The following is a 20,040-nucleotide window of genomic DNA, read 5'->3' as shown; positions in this document are numbered from 1 at the left end:
TAAAAAGAGCACCTTTGGGGGTCACATATCTCTAGATTCACTGTACAGAAGCAGGTGAAGCCCATGACCTTCCTTTCATGAAGCTGGAGATTGTTGGCCATTGAATCCCTGTGTATCTGCACCTATTAGAGCAGGTGGAGGCTCTTTACCTGACTTAGAGGAAGCAGGGACATGTGCTGCCAGCACACCAATCCTCTGCTCTGCCCAGGCACACAGTCTGCTGTACCCACTTGCCCAGCATGCTGTCTAGCTGCAAATGCACACAACAAGCAAAAGAAATGGCAAAGCTTTGGTAATAGAAGTCTTTAGGAAATCTACACACACTTGGGGAGACACACCGTCCCTCCCCTCCTGAAGTATGGGTCACAGTCAGTCATTGAGGTCCTGAGTTTTCTCACAGTCAGGTGTGGAGGTTGAGCACCTGAGAAGTAAGGAGGTTTGTTTCCATTGCACCAAGTCTCAGTTGCTGCCAGTTACAACATCGAATGTGCCCATTTTCCCTGTAGGGTGGCAACACGGAACAAGGAGGGGAAATGCCAAAGTTTGGGGAAAACATATCATTAGGACGCCTATGAGCTCCTTCTAAAAGGTCATAAAAAGCCAAACTCTCTGTCTACTAAGGCCGGGTGACATGGATACTCTGTAACTCAGCAGAAGGAAGTATGATAGGCTGACTCACCTCTTTATATATCATCTAAGCTTCTTCTGACACAAAGGGATGGTAAATATTTTTTTTTTAATTTACTTACTCATGCACACCACTGGCCTGGGTACAGGCCAGAGGTGGGGGGAATGAGAGGAGTCACCAGAGACAGAGTGGGGAGCGGAACAGGCAGATCAATTGAAATACAACACTGAGGGGAGCAGCAGGTGGAACAGGGGAGGTCTGCTGCACCAGGTGGGTCACCTCCCTGGCTGGGGATGGAACTCCTGCTGCAATGGCTAAGGATAGCTTCATAGTGCTGCCTCTTAACCCACTGTACCACCAGGGAGGGCCTGATAAATATTATATTTATTAAGATGTTTATTAAATACTTATTGGCCACTATTATATTGTAGAAAATCTTCCAAGTTTGGGGATGAGACTGAATATAACGAGTAACCAAATATTTGTTCTCACTGACTTTACTTTCAAAAGACCATACAAATAATAAATAAACAAATACATATTAGATAATTGAAAACACTGTGACAAAGTTTAACTATGCATTAAATATTGTTAGTATTTATGACTGAAACAATAATGCAGTTATCCACAAATATAACATAATACTATAATGTGATAAAATATTAAACAGCAAAACAACCTACATCTCAGAGATTATATAATACTGAATATGAGTTATCCTGTAATTTGAATGACTTTGGTGTTTCAGTGTTTATCTTCCATATAAGCTCCTAAAACTGATGCTTATTATTACCACTTAAATCATAGTAAATGATTTCTGCTCTTGGAAACACAATGAGGTCATACAGTTAAATGCCTCAGTTTGTTTTATAAATCAATAGCAACTTAGGGTTTGTCAGAGGTGACCAAACGTGCTGAAATAGTGTACTGCTGGCCGCTGCCCTGTAAGACAACAGGGGGGACATTCTCATTCCAGCCCTGATTACTGGTCTCACCGCACCAGTGGTCCTGGACACACCTGCTGAGGATACTGCTGCTGCGGAGACGCTAATGGCCAAGCCTCTGGCTTGTTACAGCTCTACACGAAATAAAAGCTGGATGGAAATTTGCTCTGTATATTTCCTTAGCAAAAGAAAAGTGACTCTCCTAAAAGCCTGTGTATAAAAATAACATAAAATAGAGAATATAGTCTCAGGCTAAAGTAGGACAAAAACATAACTTATAACAGTTAAAAGTCCGTAAATGTGTTGTAGTTCTTTTCCACAGGGCTCAACCCAGATGCTTCAGGAAGGTGGAAGTACTATGGTACTTATGTTTTTTTAAAAAGTGGTTGTTTTTAGACAGTCAGAAAGGCAAGACAATAATGCTGAATTAAAGTCTAAGACAAACAACAAGATCGTAACGTTGTAAATCCAGGATACAATTTTGAGGAATGGGCTTAATTTGTTCCAAGTTATCAGTGAGCACAGGCAGAGAACGCATGTTTAGGACTAGAGACCAAGGTCCATCTGACTTACTACAATTTTTACATTTCAAAACTAGTGGGGTTCAAAAGTGAACAATGTGTTTGCATTCTTTTGTAATACCAATTGTCTTAGCAGATGTTTAAGGATGACTGTTCCAAACCAAAGGCATTTGTTTGATATTTTCAGCATCACTTTTTTTTTTTTGCACACATATGTCAAAACAATTCTGAACGGCATGCTTTCCAAACTGCTAGTAATATCTTCAGAGAAATAACTTCAGAAACAAATGTAATTAACTATGCAAATAAAGTTTGTTTAAATTAGAACCTATTCAAGTAGAACAAAATTTTTATTAAAAGCTAGTAAAGAAGGAGCACAGCTAATTAACTAAAATTTCTTTCCGCAAATATCAAAGTTCTTTGTGCTATTATAGTCCATGTAATTTTAGCCAGGTCTTAGTAGTTATTATAAGCGGAACTGTTTCTGAGTTGGAAGCATATCACCTTTATATCACTTTTTTTTTTATATTTAAGTTTATATTTTTTATAAAGAAAAAGTTGGGGACATCAGCATGATATACTGCAGAATGAATGTCATTTTATTATTATACTTTATGTTCTCCAAGGCATCTAGTTTTCCTCTGTTCCCACACAACATGAGCTAGAAACTGTCAACCTGTGGGGTGCAGAGTATGGCAGCACCATTATGGGGACAGCTGACACAGTATATACTTATGAGTGAAAACTTACCATATGGGACATTCTCTCCACACCCAATCAGGAGACCCAGGCGATTTCAGCTGCTGAATCACATTTCAATGCTTTTAGAATGTTATCAGTTGTATGCTTCCTTTTTGGACAGGCTTTAGTATAGCTATTCTACAGTGAAGTCTTCTAGAACATGTGGTCATCAGTTTCCTATTAATCTCTTATTTAAGAACTCCATGCACTTCTGGGAAGCTTGATGAAAAGCCTGGAAAAGAAACAAACTCTTGACAAAAGAAACAAATTGTAAAGAACTTTTAAACTGGAATCTCCAACTATCATTGTTTATACAGGTGTTCACTTAAAACATGTTTAGAAAATGGCACCATATAGATAAAAAATAATTATTTGAATCCAAGGATCATTTTGAACTTCATTGATCAAGTTAATTTGTGTGATAGAGATCAAGGGAGTAGAAGACATTATAGTGGTCCCTTTGGGGATATAGAAACAGACATATGTGATGAGACTGTAGCAGTATGAGACCATATAGAGAAATAATCAGCTTGACTTAAAACACAGTAACAATGCCCTATATTGTGCCAAGTAGAAAATGAGTTATTTTATAATTTGATTATCCTTCCAAACTTAAAAGGGATCATAGATGGAAATTTTGTTGGATATAAAAATCAAAACCCTACAAATTTTTACAACATGAGAGACCTTTTAAATGACACCACAATTTTTCTTATATGTTGTAAAAATCTGAAATCTATTAAAAGATTTATAACATTTATAAGATACTTTGAATTAGTAATAATTGATCAATATCATTCAACATCTGTGATTACATTCTCAACCATCCCATTCACACCCTTTTTTAAGTACAAACACAGTGTGTAGGGAGTATGGAGAAACTTAAAAATAGAATTTTTTTTTAATGTATCTTGTTTGCCTTACTAAGAATTAGAATTAGTATGTATTATAAAAGAAATGCATAAAGAGGGGAAGTCCATTGAATAGATTCTAAGCTTTCTATTGTGATGACAAACTTTCTTTTGTTGCTGCCTAAAGCATTTGCAATACAGTAAATATTTTATTCTATTCTAAAGATTTCACTTTGATGTGATACTGGATACAATTATTGAATTTTTATTTTAGCTAACCTTACAAAGCTAATAGTTACTTAAGGTTGATAATAATTGAATATACAAAAGGAAATGAATTATATAAATTATTTGTTTTATCTAGTCTTACTCTTCACATATTTTACTCTTCATATTATGAAACAAGGTCTACATGTAATTTCATTCTTCTATGGTACTTTCCCTCAGTATTACTTCCTAAACAAAGAAATTTCTATAGTATTCAGTATATATCATAAAGCAGCAGATAGTATTATCTACAAATTCCAAGTAGGAGATTAAGTTGTCATTTCATACCTATGCAGTGAAATGAATTTCTATAATTTCTATTATTAAAGAGAATATATTGCTTATTAAAGTGTTGTCAATATGATCATATTAAATTTCCAAAGTGGCGAATATTTAAAAAACTTTAGGTACTTTGCAAATTCTAAGAAAAAGACAGGAAAACCTCTTTTTTTGGGAAATATTTCATAAATATTTGAATCATTTTTAATATCAAGCAACTGCTTTTGTAAAAAAAAAAGGTACTACATAACAATTAATTCATTTCATAGAATACTGTTAAAACTTAACAAATTTTACTCCAGAAATAAGTAAAGGCCTGCCTCTGTAGATTTCCTATACTCTAGCAATCTTTCACACAGACATTATCTGTAATTTTATTGAAAATAAAGGTGACTGCTTTCTGCCATGCTTGAAATATACATACATTTATGTTCATATTTTATTCCTGAATTTTGACTGAATTACTATGGTAGTGATTGGCTTAAATTAGGTAATTTATGAGAAATAAACAGATTCTACAACAACAGAACACATAGATTGGTTTAAAATTGAAATGCTACTATAAGGAGGCTCGCCCAGCAAGATATCTTTTCTTGCACAGTGAGAGATCCACCTTTTGTGAAATATAGTCCTGCACAGCATTCTAACATCATGATCTTTTATTTTTCAGCCTTTCAGAAAGTTACTCAATATCTACAGATTCTATGAAGTAGAAGTCATGCTGATTTCTGAAAGGTTAAAAAGAAATTGGGGTCCAACAGTGTTCTTCTCTGACCATATTTTGTGCTGAATCCATTGCAATAAATTTCACCGTGTTTGAAGTCTTCAGTGGAGAATGAATCTAGATGGCTGCTGAAAGAGGCCCTCCTTCCTCTTTACCCACCTTACCCCATCACCCCTGTGCTAGGGAAAGTGCATTGTCTTTTCTAATACTTTAGTAGAAAGATGAATTCCCTGATCCTGTGGAATCTACTCTTCACTTTAACTTTTTTTTTCTTTTTTAAAATAAATCTATCGGGTTATATACACTCATAGTCTCAGAAAAACAAACAGGCAACGATGCCACATAATAAATCCATCCTCACTACACGAGTTATAAAACTTACTATTGTCATATAACTGTTCTACCATTGATTTCTATGGATCTCTATTTTTTTCACTTACATTATAACATAGTTGAATAAGAAGTTACCAGTTTCTTTCTGATTATTGCATTCTTGATCATTCAGTTTGTCCTATCTAATTTCTTACAAATTAAAAAAGTTGATACACCTGTCAAAACCTAGTTTACTATGAAGCAGCTTATTTAAAGAACTTAGTAAAGAAGGAAGTTGGGAAGTGGGTACAGGCAGTCAGAGTGGAACAGGGTGCCGCTAGTGGCTAAGTCCATTTATCAGCCTGATTGAGAAACACTAGGTTGGGACAGAAAGTCACCCTTATTCTGTTCCTTTCCCTGAACACTTCAAGCCACATGTCCATTTATCAGCTGATGGAGAGTTCAGAACACCAATGCAATAACACAATGCTACAGCAATGAACCAAGGCTATCTGGGGGAAGGTAGGCCAGATAATGTAGGCAAATTCAGTGAGCCTTGATAGCAGAGGAAAATCCCACAGACTCAATAGTCCAGGAGAATCCCACAAACCTAGTGGGCCTAGAAGTCTTGGAGAACTCCAAGGACCCAGACAATCAGCAGGAGACACCCAACAACCAAACCTGCACTCCTTGTTCACTATACCCATATAAACAACTACTTCCCGCCATCTAGTGACTACCCACTCAGGATCCTCTCCACTTGGAGACCTTCCCTGTTCTTCTTCCTACCTACCTATTAAACCTCTTGTTTTTCTGTGATTTCAGGTTCAACATTGAATTCCATCCTCGTCAAAGACAAGAGTCCACCTGGGGTCCTCAGACTGCGGTCTGCTCTAAAATCCCAAATTCAGTAGTAAGTCCATGCCACTGAATATGGGAATGAAATAGGTATTGTTGAAGAAGATATCTTTATTAAACAATAATGTCTCTCAGTGATAATTTACGTTTTGAATAAATTTTACCTAAATGTATTTAATATGTCAAAGTAAATAATACAATAGATTGATCCTGTATGAATTAGTAACTCCCCCTTTCTCTTACAACCCATCAAGTTCTCTTCTTGATTTTTCTAGTTCACATAAATCCACAACTGTCTGAGACACAACCTAAAAATCATACCATGTCCTCATCCATGATCACACTCATTCTTTCACATTTTGTTTAAAGAACTACTACTGTTCATAGAACAACCAGCTTTGGAACATTATTTTTATTAATAACTACTATTTAGTAAAGGTCACTAGAATGATTTTTATCTGCTAAGTTTGAAAATTGTTTAAAGCTTAATAAAGCATAGTATTCTATAAATATAAACACTCCAGATAGTAACACATTGGTGACAAATTGGGGACAATGCAAACTAGATGCTTAGATTCAGCATTAGAGCAAAAGAAAGACAAGAAAGCTATTTTACAGTTCAACATTTCAGTAATATTATGCTTATGTTGGCTACACATCAGTACTCATGAAAGGCAGGGTAATTTAACATGTAAGAATTAAAAGCATGCTAATTCGGATTGTGGAGGAGGGTGAAGTTAATGCAGTGGAGTGTCGGTTTGGACCAACTAATAATAGGCATAGCTTTCAGTAGATGTACAGACACCATTTTTCAGAATAGAAACTACACAACACAGTTAAAAGATAGGAAGTGAATGGGCAATGCTGTATTTTGGGAAACAAAAAAGTCACTAACTCAAAGACATAAATAAAAAGTAAAACTGTTGATGGACAGATCTAAGAGGCTAGTGGATAATCACCTTATTGCTGAATTAGTGTTACACATACACCCTTTACTGTGGTACACATAAATACACTCAAGTATACACATGTTACTTTGTAGGTGGAGGTAAGAACAAAAAAAAAAGAAAAGTTGAACCCAGAATTTGTTTTAATACAAGTAAGCTTTGAAATACATTTTTTATATTCAAATTCTCACTAATTTTTAAATCTGTTTATTTTTATAAAGTTAATAGAAGATATTTGACTTTATACTGCCCTTTGTGATAAAATGTGACTTTCATTAACAGTATTTTTTAAACTACTTTGCACTTAGATACAAATGTATTACATTAGAAGACTTGAGAAAGGAATCCTTTTAATTCTGCTGGTTCCTCCCTGACCTCAAACAGATGACAGTTTCATTATACTTGATCCAATTCCTAACAATAAGGGCAAATTATAAATAGCCTTATGCTGACAAGAAACTCTACTCCTTTTTATGTTATATTTCTCAAGGTGAATTGAATTAATAAAAATGCATACTAGATATATATGGAGTTTATAAATATATATTTATTGTTTTTGCTACCCGTATAATTTATCCATATTCTGAAATAAACAATATAGTTGAATTAACTAATATTTCCTATTTACTGAAAACATTAACAACAAGAATATACAGTCTTTTTGAATCATAGGTTAATCGCTGATGTTAATCAAAATTTATCCTGGTTAACACTGATTTCTTTGTTTTATTCTAATTTAATTGAATTTCCATGATTTCACTTGATGTTTTGTCAAATGTTTAATTATATTTTCAAACTCATTTCTTTATGGAGCTCAATGGGTGCTGTTTATTCTTTGCTCAGTCTCTGTGCCCAGATGATACCTAGCACTGCAATGTGACATAAACAAACTGAACTTCTCACTTTTTCCACTGACTCATATATGTTCACCTCCTTAAAGTTCTCTTTTCACTTTTACTGCTGTCATACACTTATTTTTCCATTACTGTTTGTAGTCATGGGTCTCTCACTTTACCTTAAGATTTTCAAAGGGATGCTCTCTTATTTGTCTCTGTATTGATTCTACTGATGCTCTCTTATTTGTCTCTGTAAACAGAACAGAATCTATTCAGATTGTCAAAGTTCAAATGTCAGCTATTTGTTTTGTAAATGATGTGACTTAGGAAAAATTGCTAAGTACTTGTTCTATATTCCTGATCTAGAAAATGGAAAAATAATATTTCCACCTCAAAGGCCAATATCAATATGAACTGGGATAACACATATGAAATAAATAGGAAGTAATCAATAAGGGGTTATTACAAATCATTGTTATATTCAGTGTTATTTTTTCATTACCTTATCTGTCATCTTGAATAAACTGTGTGCACTCTATGACTAATTAATTAATGCAGATAAACAACATGCTAACTTATGTATTCCTAAAATGCCACTGATGTTACTGTAAACCTCTGTCTGTTTGATGGAAGTGTGTGACACCAGATGCAAAATTATTATTTATGAATATTTTATAGTATGTAGATTCTGTGGTATAAAAATTGTTGGCTATATTTTAAATATATCAAGCACATATCAATATGCTACAGAAATTATAATTTTATAATTTCATCTAGAACAGGATAAGGTAAAAATATAGCTTGATATAAATTTTCTTAAGCATATTTATTGTTTATATGCATTTTTCAAGATATATTCTGCAAAATATTAGCAACTTTTGAAAACTATTTTAATCTTCAAATCCTCACTAATTTTATTATGATTGAAAAAGGACTTGTAAAATATAGATCTCTAACCAATAGTTTTGAGAGATAATATGTTGAATAGATAAGTCGAATTGTTCTACCATCATACTTCTTAGGACTTTGAGAAGTTTCTATATTATAAAGATATGGAAAGAGAAGTGTATGGAATAAAGCTTTTCCTAACCTTGTGTAGGTCTTATCCTTTTTTTTTTTTTAAGATTTATTTATTTATGCATACAGAACTGGGGTACAGACCAGAGGTGCAGGGACGGTGAGAGGCTTCACCAGAGACAGACTGGGGAGCAGACCAGGCAGAGAGGAAGTACACTGCTGAGGGGAGTAGAGGATGGGTCAGGAGAGGCCTGCCATGCGGTATGGGTGATCTCCCTGGCCAGGAACAGTCTCACACTGAAGCATCTGTGGCTAGCTTCATAGTGCTGTGCTTTAACCTTTGAGCCACCAGGGACAGACCTAGGCCTTATTCTTAGAGGATCACCTAGAACAAATACTCTTTCAATTAAATAAGGGGAAAAAAGGTAATTTAAACCTATTACTTCCTTCCCCCCTCCTCCCCAACTCCCCTTTCTTACTTTATTTGGTTTTGATTCAACCTTCAGAATAGATTCAATGTTTTTTTTTTTTTAAAGGTTTATTTGTGCATACAGAACTGGGGTACAGGCCAGAGGCTCAGGGGCGGCGAGAGGCTTCACCAGAGACAGAGTGGGGAGCAGAACAGGCAGATCCATGAAGTACACTGCTGAGGAGAGCAGTGACTGGGTCAGGAGAGGGCTGCCGCGCCATGTGGGTCACCTCCATGGCATGCGGGAATCGAACTCATGTTGAAGTAGCTTTAGCTTCTTAGTGCTGTGATGTAACCTGCTGCACCATGAGGGGGCCCTGCGAGTAAAACAGTTTATTGTCCTTCATAACTAAGACAGCATTATTTACAAGTCTTCTTTAGTTTGTGGGGAAAGCTGAACTCAAAACTTAAATGCATATTTATTCAAGTATAGCTCATAGAAATTCAAGAACTAAACTCATCTGTCTTATGTAATTAAAATTCTTAGGGGTACTTATAATATAATTGAATTATAAGGTGCCCTGCGAGCTTTTGCACCTTGAGGGAGAAAACTATAAAACTAAATGGTTCTCTGGCTGACTGCAAAATGAATGAGGCCTCTATAATTCATTAACAGATGATCCTAGGATCCTTAAAACTTGAATAAATAGTCTTCTTAATTTTTTTGTCATTTTTTTTAGTCTAAGTAAAACATATGTTTAACTTCCCTCTGTATAAAAAAAAAATAATTGTCTCAATGAACCACATAATTTGTAGTTCATTTTTTTAGAAAATATTTCCCTTCCAGATTAGTTTGTTTTTTATATTTGCTTGTTTTTCACATTTTAACTTTTTCTTCAGGAAGAAAAAAAAATGCTTGTTAGGCAACAGGTATGAACATCCATTCATGCATGTGTGTATTTAATGAATCAGTATACAAATTTTTGAATATTAGTATACAAATTTCTGAATATATGTAAAGCTAAAAGATGAGATGGGGTTGAGTGAGAAGATAGTTAAGAGGTGAGAGAAAGAGAACACATGTAAACATACAAGACATGGGATTGAGTGATTGTAGTCATTTTGAAGTTTATGTATTAAAACACCCCTCCACTAGTTCATCTTGTTTGCATTCCTTCTTTTGTTCATTTTGTGAAAAGTAACAATAGGCTAGACCAGATTATCCTTGTATAGTACTGTAGTTCAAAGAGTAAGCCACAACTACTTAAGTCATGCATTTCTTCCTTGTTACCAGAAACATTTGTTTAATTAACATAATAGTTCCTTGTTAAAAAAAAATAAAAACAACACAAATCACTGTGATTCTGGAGCTAAAACTAACAACTGAAAAGAAATATTAACTTTGGGTTATTAAGGGAATGTAAGAAAAAACAGCAAATTTATTGACAAAGTATTGTGAAGATTAAATTAGTCCACTCTGATTTTTCAGGTCAAGACTAATTATCCTTATCTTCATCACTGTTTTTCAGATTCTATTCTCTTTTCTTCATTTCTTATATCTTGATTGGACTAGTCAATTGGAATCTTTACAATCCCTAAGAACTATATTGAGATTTCATACTACAGTATCACTGCTCTGTTTCTTATATTTGGTTAACAACTCTTTAAATGGGCCCTAAATATCAGAATAGGATTTACACAGCAGAAAATTCAGTTGAATATTTTATATGCCAGTGACAATACTGACTTGCTGTATTAGTCTCCATAGACCTTTTATTCAAATGCAGCCATACCTACTTTAATTTTAATTGTTTTATAATATTAAGTCTCTAATATGTAAGTATTTATGTAATTTATTAATATGTAAGTATTTATTCCATGGTACCATGGATCTATCTGTACTATATACATAACCAATATGATGTAACAAATAAACAATAATGATTTTATAATTCTTAATGCAATATCTTTAAAGAGATTTTACAAAGGAAATAGTAATTTTTATGTGTGGCACATATAATAAGTAATGGACATAGTTACTCAATTTGTCAAATAATTCTTTTGTAAAAGTATACACATTATCATTAAACTCTTTATTTTTGTCCTTATAAAAATTAACAGTATGAAAACTGAAATGTAAGTGTAATTAGTAGTATTAAAAATGGCACATCTTAGTTTTTCTGGTCTTATACTAGTTCATTTACTTAAAATAAACATAATTGCCAATTTTTTTTATTTAAATGCATTGTTTTACATTCTTGTTAGAATTCTGGTACATTGAATTTCCCTCCATACATGCAGGGGTTGTTGCTATGATGTGTGAAGTGTATAAAACAAAAAGACAGACAAAGCTAAGTCAAATCATATTCTACAAACATGACAACAGAATTGAGAGCATTAGAGGGGAAGTTGGTAGGAACAAAGGAGAGGCCCATGGAGATACATATAAAGGGATATGGGTACTCTGAGGTGGGTGGAGTGTGGTGATGGACACATTTTCCATTAAGTTAAAAAATAGTAAAACAAGAAAATATCTTCATAATTAGGATTGGCAACATTTCTTAAAAAGGGGACACACTTCAAATCTGTAAGTGGGAAATGATTTCAGCAACAACAGCAAAAAAGAAAGCCCAATTCCTAGTAAAAATATTTTTTTATAGAAAATGAATGAATAAATTATATAGACAAAATGTTCATCAAGCATATATTTGACAAAAATTCTGTATACAGCGCTTACACAGAACTCATATAACTTGGGTCTCCCTGTTGGTACAAAGGGTTAAGTGTCGCACTGTGAAGCTATCAGCGGCTGCTTCAGCAAGAGTTGGATCTCCAACCAGGGAGCTGAGCCACATACCGATCCCCTCAGCAGTGTATGTCAATTTGACTGTTCTGCTCTCCTCTCTGTTGGTGAATCCTCTCACCACTCACACTCCTGGTCTACACCCCAGTTCTTGTATACATAAATAAATAAATCTTACGGGGGGGGGGTGGAGGTGGGGAGGAAGAATTCCTACAACTCAATAGTAAGAATCAGATAAAATAAAAATAGCTAAAAAATTCAGAAACGCCTTACAAAAGATACATAGAAATGGACAGATACTCAATATACATCTTAAAATATGCTTAATGCCATTAGTCATCAGGGGAATGCAAATTAAAACTACAGTGGGATATCATTATAGGTCTGCCAGAATAGATAATTACAAAAAGACCTACATCGCTAGATTTTGGCTAGTATGGAGAAGAACCAATAGGGGTATAAAATGGCACAAAGCAGTGACACCTGTTTCTACATTGTCTAACAAATGTGTACAATTACTTATCCTATTAGCAATTCTGTTCTGAATTAATTTTACATACAGATATATCAATAAGTGGCTTTGTATATGGAAGTTAATTATACCAAAGCAGGAAACAAATCAAATATCCTTTGACAAGAAACGAATATTATGAATAAGAAAAAAAATAAATATTACACAATGCCAGTAGAGAAGTAGGAGCTGCAAATTCACCCAAAAATGTGGATCAGCTTTAAAAATACTCTACTAGCAGACATGTTTTTCCTTCTTCTCCAAGCCAGACATATTTTAAAGTATGATATATAATGATTATATTTATTCTTATAATTGGAAAACTAGTTTCATTTTTGTAAAGCATAACAATGGCTTACTCTGGATAATGACCAGAACTGTCTGGAAAGAGGATGAAGAACTTTCTGGAATGATAGCTTTCTGTATCTTCATAGGATGGTGGAGTACTATCAGTATATACATGTACATATTTATCAAAGGTTTTTAAATGATGCACATGAGATCTGAGCATTTTTAAACCTTTTAAATTATATATAACTTCTTGTAGGAGGATTTATTTGCTTTCTCAGATATTCTGTAAGTAGTTATTTGTTCTCTTTCCCTAAACAATTGGTATATACTTATTTATATTTCTGTGAGCACTTTAGGGACAGAGATAGTATATTAAACATAATAAAGTGGATTACTGATGATTACTTATTCAACAAATAATGTGATTTTAATTAGACAATTATAAATCAATGTTTTCTCAATGAAAAATTATAACAAATAAAATAACAAAGTGAACACTGAGCTAAAAAATAAAAGCAATGTTTCATACCAAGGAATATTCAATAGTGGAAATCTCAAGCATCATAAAGCCTAAGTGGGAAGAAAATTCTGGTTTTCTGAAACAAGTTAGCACATTGACTCAAATGTGTCTGTTATGTATATTCTATCCCAATTACTCATGAAAAATACAGACATTACCCAGCAGAATTTCTGTTCATCCCTCATTGCCCTCTTGGGACTCTCATCACCAGAAAGCCAAAAAAAGTGAGATTGTTTTGGTCTGTCTCCTATCAAAAAGCTATAGGCATTTCCAAGATTCCACACATTCAGAAAAAAAAAAAAAAAAACTAAACTGGGTAATACATACCATAAAGTCATATCATGATAATGATGTGTCTGTAATGTGAGCTTTTTAATTTCTTTTAAACACACATTATACAATTATACTGAGAATATTAAGATTTCCCATTTCCCAATAAATTAACTGAATAGGGGTTAAGGAACTAACTGTGAGAATCTTTAAGTCATCATAGTAACTGAAAAGAAATAACAATACAATGTCAACAACAATAATAACCAAAAAAATACTAAGTCAAATAACTTGAGGGGCAGAGCACCAGCATATACAATCATGAAGTGTTTAGGAGGGAAAGAATGCTTGGATCTCAGGGAAAAATAAAACTTTAATAAAGCTTTATATATAAATTAATCAGACTTACCTCTCCTGGGGCAGAAACTATTAAAAAAAACTATTGTATAGTACATAGAACAGTACATAGAAAAAGAGATATGTTTTTGGTAAGCTTTCAGAAAGTTAAAGGAAGCCTCCAAGCTAATTTAAATATCAACTTCTGTTTAAATCATTTGGACTTTTCTTTCTGTGGCCTGAAGCAACTCAATAAAAAAAAATTAAAAAGTATAATATAATGTTGGCAAACAATATAAAAATGCCATGCAAGTAGATATATCATATTTGAAATGATTCAACATTTGGGGAGAAATTTATGGCATCATAAGAAAGCATCATTTATTGTCCCCTAAAACAATACCAATTCCAAATCTAGGTAAATGTTTATGCTTATGAATTAACATTGATAAGGTTGCTCTTAAAATTACTCCTTGGAAATATGTCTTTAGGAGATATACACCCCAATTTTTCAAAGTTACAAAATGCTAGAAATGTATTTGAATTTAACAATCTATAATTCCCCATAAACAAGAAACTAGATGTGTTTTAAGTCACTCCTTTAACATAGAACTTTGAGAGAGTTAACATTTGCTTTTGGAAACAGGGCTATGTTGGGGAGTGGGGACATAGCAGATAAAAGTATATGCTTGAAAAAATGCTCTAGAAAGAAGAAGTCACTGTCTGGCTTTCTACCTGTGCATAATTGAAAATCCACCCAGTTTCACAGAGCAGCAATTATGAGGGTTAGTTAACAAACAGGAAACAAAAAGTTTCTAAAGCCACAGGTGCCTGACTGTCTCACCCTGAGAGTGTCCACAGTGTTCAGATGTCCTAAAAAAGGGCCACTCATCCAAGATGACACTGTCCCAACAAGAAGGGTCTGCAGCACGATGCAGCTGGCAAGGAGCAGCTGGCACCCAACTCGCCACAGCAGGAGGTGCTCAGATAGGGTGGCTGAGGTGACTCCACAGAGGCCTGCAGCCACAGTGTGAAGGTTGGCAGGGGTGGTAGGTAGGGTCCTCCAGTCGCTGCTGAACTCATCCTCTTCTCTCTCCAGGTCTGCCTGGAGGTCGCCACTAGCTGCTTCTTTTTTTTCTTCATTCCAAAGCCAGGAACAAAATGGGTTTCCAGAAGCCCCAAACTGGCTCCTGCCCTGCCTTATATCCTCTTTAAGGGTTTCCACTCTACTTAATACCTGTCTGATTGGACCATTTTTTTTTTTTTTTTTGATGTTAAGTGAACGACTGGAACATTTAAGACCTATTGGCCCATCTGGCAACAAATAATTAACTAATGAGCTGCTGAAAATATTTGGTTCATTTGACTTGACCCTCCTTGGTTTATTCTGCCATCCAAGTGCCAAATATAAAATGTTTGGCATTGCCTGAGCCCACAAGCTGGGACACCACTGGACCTCCTGGTAGCAGATCTGCAGACTAGTGCTCAGGCCAGGCTGGGTGCTGCACAGCAGCAGCACTGGGGGCAGCCAGCAAGGAATTCCAGCTCCCACTTCTCAATGCAGACCCCTCTGGCACTCCTTTGGGGAGGGGCTGCCTTCAGGCAGTAACTTCTGGAGCAGGTGTGCTTTTCCAAAGGCTCTGGCAATTTAGCAAGCAGTGGAGGGAAGCCAGCCTTGCCCCTAAGGGCAAACTTGGGGGCTCCAGTTTCACAACTAGGACAGACTTTATGGTGGTGGAAGTTTTCTCAAAAGTCATCATCATGCCTCTATCAGTTTCTTTCTGTCTGCAAGTCCCTAGTCTCTTATAGGACCTAAAATATCTCAGATGGGATTAAGGTAACATTTTCACAATCTTAAAAGTAAATCGTTCAACTATTAATACATTTACAAACTCAGTGTTTACTCAGCAATGTGTTTGTACTCAGTATTGTGTAGAAACAAAGGTGTTTTAAAACACAGTCATCTTCAAGAATCTTCAAGTCAATACAATTTAATATTCAAAATTCTGTCATCTCAATTATCTAAGGTAACATGAACAGCTTTATGGTCAAATAAAAAACTCGGAAGTTATAATATTTAAAGTCATGATAGTACTCTGGTTACATGAACCTATAGAAAGTATATTTTTATTCTGATTTTCAATTTATTTAAAATTCAGGACTTGCAGGAAAGAGCTTGTGAGTATAAATACAATTGCTGCATCTTATTATTTGAAATTTATATAAAATCAGCTTGAGCGTTCATTCTAACACTCCTGACAGTTACTAGGGAGTAGGATACAGAAACCTACCCTTTCCTTCTCACCCCCCATCCCAGGTCTATGGGGAGTCATCATTTTTAGTTGTTTTTGTTACAGGGCACCCCATGTGAACTGGGCTTCCTGACTGTGGGGCCTCACCTGCCCACTTAAAATTCAGTTGTGCTGCAGACACATACAAAAGGGTCAATAATGGGTTTATTTACAAAAAGGGAAAAGAAAAGGAAACAACCCAGGAAAAGAGAGAGGGATACAAAGTAACTGGAATATCTTACCAGCTCAGCTGACTTGGAGCTCTGGTAACCAACAGAAAGCCCTATATCACCGCTGTCAGGAGCCCAGCTGTTTCCCTAGTGAGAAAGCCTATTGGACCAAATGGCGCCCCATTTATCCCCCAAAGTTCCAGAATGCCTGCTTAGCTCTGCCCTTAGTTCTCTCCCTGGTACTGCTGGGAGTTGTAGTTTTTCCTGTCACTGGAGTAGGGGGTGGAATCCAGAAAGCTGGAGTAGGGGGTGTAGTCCATAAAACTCTGCAGAGTTCCTTTAGGACATCCTTCCCCTTAACATTTTCTTTTTCTTTCTTTCTTTCTTTTTTTTTTCCCATCTGCTTCTTCTGCCCTTTCTTTTCTTGCCATTTCACATTGATCATATGTGGACAAGCTATTTTCTTTTAATATCCCCCAAACTCCATCTCTTACAGAAATTACCTCAAATAAAGCAAAAGAAAGAAGAGTGAGAGTCACACTCTGCAATGAAAAGTTAATTCACAGTGGCACTTTCTGAAAATATAAATAGATCAGACTCCTTTACACCTCCCACCTGAATCAAGTCAATGGGAAAGGAAAAAGAGGCTGTGAAAATAGGTAAACTGACTATGACTTGGATTCATAGTACACACTTAACATATTTATAAAGGACTCCTGAGATTTTTCAATAGTTTTATATACAAATCATGTTGGTTTAGCAGTCAGGCAGCGAGCAGTGAGATAACTATTTTTAAAAGCTCGAAAGATGGTGATCATTAAAGGATGCATTGCAAATATTTAATACAACAATTGAACTATAATATTTTGGAAAGCAGATAAGTAGGGTGACTGTATGTTCCTGCTAACATGGTTGACCATTACAATGACTGAGTAGAAATCAAGCAGTTGTTTAAACACCATTTCTTGGGCACACAGTTAGGACGATAATTTGCCTTCTTTTGAATATCAAAGGTTTGAGAAACAATAAAAAAATATATAGAGAGACTGTGCTTTAATGAGTTGACAGCCCAGTAGGGAATACCAATTACAGTAAAAAGTAATAAGGATTTAATGGTAATTTGCACAAAGTATAATAAATGCAAATTGTTTTCACTCTCTGCCCCCAACTTAATGACTCAACTCTCCAGCAATGCACTCTCCATCCTGGGGGCCCTATTACTGTACCTTTTATTCCAGTGCAGTGCCAGGACTGAGGAACCCCAAAGTTGGCATCTGCTTGAAACAATAGGTGGAAGGGGCTCTACGCAGCAGCCATTCTTCCCTCTTGTGGGCTGCCCTGGCTGACATCACTAAACAATATTCACTGAAAGACGTTCCTACTTCTTTCCCTCAGGTGGATGCTCATTCTGTGTGTTGGGGTCATCCATTTTTCCCACAGGGTTTTCTTGTTTGTTCGTTCATTTTATTTTTTGGCTTTGTTTCACAGAAGTTTTGTTGAGGCTTTCTGAAGGAGGTGAGCATGTAGTATGTTTGTTCAAGTTTTCTTTTTCTTCCTCCTCCAGACTGCAAAGTGGTAGGTTATTAAGCCATGCTGTGTATTTTATACATTTTGGGGTCATGACTAGTGGTCCCATCACTCTCCTGTATTTCTGAGATGTTTGTTGTAACTTACCCTGTTTCATTTCTTATTCCAGCTGGTAATTTTCTCCCTCTTTTCCTAGTGAACCAAGCTGGAGGTTTTGCTATTTTGTTTATATTTTTAAAGACACAATTTTAGATTCATTTATCTCTTTAAATGCCTTTTTTTCTATTTTAATTATTTCTACTCTATTATTTTTTCATCCACTTCTTCTTTAGCTATTTTTCTATTTCCTTAAGGTGTAAAGTTATACTTTGATATTTTTCTTTTCTCCTAATGTCTGTATGTATTGCTATGTATAGCACTGCTTAGTACTACTTTTGATGCATCCATATTTTATGGTTGTACATCTTTTCATTTTCTTACATCTTCAGTTTTTTTCATATTTTCTTTGCTTTCTAATTAACCCAATAATTGTTAGAAGTATGTTGCTCAATCTTCACCTAAGAAAGGTTTGTTTTTAGACTTTTTTGTGGTTATTTTCTAATTTTTACCATTGTGATCAGGTAGGTAATATAATTTCTTCAAGAATTTATTGATTTTTTTTTTTTTTTGTATGTGTGTGACCCAGCAAATAGTCTACCTGGTCTCTGGTCTATCTTCAAGAATTTTCCATGTGCACTTGAAACAAATACACACTCAGTCTTTTTAGTGGATAGAGCCCTGTAGATATCTGTTGTAACTTCCGGTCTAATTCTTCACTTAGAGCTGTCATTTCCTGGATTTCTGTCTCGTTGATGTGACCATTTGGTGAAGTACAATGTAGAAGTCAGTTACTAATATTATGACCTGCCAGTGTCAGTTTTTTTTTTCCAATTTATTAATGTTTATCTTATGTATTTTGATATCCCTTCATATGGTACATATATATTGATTAAAGTATTCTTGATATGTTGATCCTTATTAACTATAGAATGTCCATCCCTTCCTTTTATTACCTTATTTAGCTAGAAGTCCATTTTATTTGATATAAGACTGGCTGTCTCTGCATATTTTTAGGGTCTTATTTGCCTGTAGGCTTGCTATCTGACTTTTTTTTTTTTTTGAGCTTACATTTGTTGTTGACCCTCAAGTGTGTTTCCTGAAGACTGAAGAGAAGATATTTAGGTTCCATTTTCTGACACGATAAGTTACTCTGTGCTTTTGGTTGGTCAATTCAATCCATTTACATTAACCATGATTGTTGATATAAGAGAGTTCACATTCAAAGGGGGATAGTAATGCACAATAATATTTATCAGGGTTATTTCTGAAACATTCCCCCACAGCTACCACAATCTGCCTTTACAGTGTTTGTGCTGTCAGACTCAAACTTCAGATTTTCTGAATGGCGTGATAGTTTTTCATGGCAAAATAATAACTGTGGTGTCTATATTGGGATCTCTATAGACTTCATTGGATCACAGACCTATTTATAAAATGCCAAGTTATCTTAACTAATATGAACATCCAAGTAGTGTAAATATTATTTCAGAGACAAATATTATTTCAAAGAAAGAAATATTTCAAAGTAAATTTTGATTATGGAGAAATTCATTAAGTTGCTTCATGAAAAACTGAACTTTTTAATTTCCAACATAATAAATTCTAAAAACATATGAACAACACCAGATAAAAGTCTGACTTATTGTGACTAAAATGAGCCTATTAAATTCTTGGAAAATTAAAATTATATTTTTCCCAAAGTTGATATTTGTGCTTATGTTCTCCTAACATTATATATATACATAATCTACAAAATTTTTAGAAGAATGTTATTTAATACAAATAAAATAAATATCTGGGCCCTCCCTGGTGACGCAGTGGGTTAAAGCACAGCACTGAGAATCTAAAGCCTCTTCCGCATGAGTTCGATTCCCGCCTGCCCTGGAGG

This window comes from Condylura cristata, unplaced genomic scaffold (assembly GCF_000260355.1).
Source record: "Condylura cristata isolate star-nosed mole 26May11 unplaced genomic scaffold, ConCri1.0 scaffold00007, whole genome shotgun sequence".
NCBI lineage: Eukaryota > Metazoa > Chordata > Mammalia > Eulipotyphla > Talpidae > Condylura > Condylura cristata.
This window is presented reverse-complemented; position numbering follows the sequence as displayed.